The sequence below is a fragment of the Octopus sinensis genome, linkage group LG9, assembly GCF_006345805.1.
Source record: "Octopus sinensis linkage group LG9, ASM634580v1, whole genome shotgun sequence".
NCBI lineage: Eukaryota > Metazoa > Mollusca > Cephalopoda > Octopoda > Octopodidae > Octopus > Octopus sinensis.
Window position 1 is genome coordinate 1,593,215 of NC_043005.1, and position 1,937 is coordinate 1,595,151.

Genomic DNA, 1,937 nt, shown 5'->3' on the forward strand with positions numbered 1-1,937 from the left:
GAGCAGACAGTGTTGAGTGTTGCATGACATCACTCGGGCACCACCTGGCAAACAATAACAAGAAACAAAAACAACAGCCGTTTCCTCAGAAACGATCTCAACATCCTGAAGAGCAGCAGTGAAGTCATCGAGAGGCAATCGTTTGCTGATGACTTCCCATTCAAAGCCACAAGTGGGAGGTCAGACATATTTCGGCAAAAACATAGAAGACAAACACTTTGCACCCCACGAATAGGCTATGCATGGCTGTGTTCCTGTAAACTCGAAGAGAATGGTAATAACATGAAGAGGCATCTTTTGGACTCATGGCCATTATTACATCATGTCACTCTTTGAATGTTATGCTTTTGTAATCCAAGAAGAGGCGGAGGTAGTTACCAAATATCTCCTGAAAATTTGACGAAGCTTTGAGGTTGCTGAGATACAGGTGTAAATGTCAATTATCTCACTCCCCTGTGAAGGACATGACTCAATATAATGAGGAGTTGTCCAAAAGACAAGGCACACCCCCTCCCACTGTGACCTGATTCTGTTGCTAAAACAATATCCAATATCATGTGAAGGCAACACTGCCCTGGAATAAATACACACAGACACTATCCCTAATTTTAAATATTGACACAAGGAATATTGGTGGAACATTCCCATCAAGGTCTTATAAAAGATGTAGAGATATAAAAGGGACATCATGCCCAGTTATAAGGGTTAGCTGTCCCCGAAGATTTTTCCAAAATCAGCAAAAAGGATATTTACAGAACCAGCTTTTTTGAAAGCAGAAGCTCCTTTATCCTGATTATAAATTCACATTTATACCAGTAATTATTGGTGTAATTGGTTACATTAGTAAATGTGTCAATTTGGAAAAATTTGGATTTCCAGGTAAAGAAAAAGGCCAGCTAACACATTCTTCACAAATACAATCTGTGGGTTGATCAAAGTATGCAACACTTTTCTTCAGCTCAGCAAGAAACACTTAACACTTTTTAAAAATCTAAATTCTTTTTTTACTGGTTGTGCTAATCGATGGCTCACCTTAAATCCGACATCTGTATTTATTAAGAAATTCTATCGCGTTCCTTAATAGCGTCGTTGACTTGAGACACGGTGATAGAAGAGAAAGGACGTATTTTTAAACGTGTGATCAGCCTATTCTCCTGTCCTAGACACTTAGGATTTGACCTGTTCTGTTGCTGCTGAATTTGTTGTAAAATCTTACAAATGTTAAAATTCAGCCTTGCTATATTGAACCAAGTGGATACCAATATACCTACGTGCTTCATTTGTGAATAAGAGAATAAAGAATCATATATATTTTTTAAGTTGCGTTTTGTTCCTGACTGGTAGTTTATAGAAACAAAAAGAAAGGAAATTGTGTTGCACCCAAAAAGTGTAAAGAAGCAATCAGTTTCCTTTACATATATATATTATCTTTTACTTATTTCAATCATTTAGACTGTGGCCATGCTGGGGCACTACTTTGAAGAATTTTAGTCAAAGGCATTGCCCTCCTCAGGACTTATCTTTTAAAGCTTGGTACTTGTTCTGTTAGTTTCTTTTGCCAAACCACTAACTTATGGGGACATAAATAAACCAACACTTGTTATCAAGTGGTGGTAGGAACACACACACAACAGGCTTCTTTCAGTTTCTGCCTACCAAATATATACACACACAATGTTTTAACATCTGCTTTTCTATACTTGCGTAGACTGGAGGAAACTTTATCGAGTCCAGTTTTTCCAGTCAGGATGCTCTTCCTGTTGCCAACCCTTGCCTGCTCCCAAGCAAACTAATATCTCTCCTCATTTATCAAACAATAACCAACCCAGAAATACTTTCACAGAAGACTGCAAACTATAAAACACTGTATAAACGGGGATGTTTACAACCATCTACCTGTCCACATGCACACACACACACACACACACACACAACTC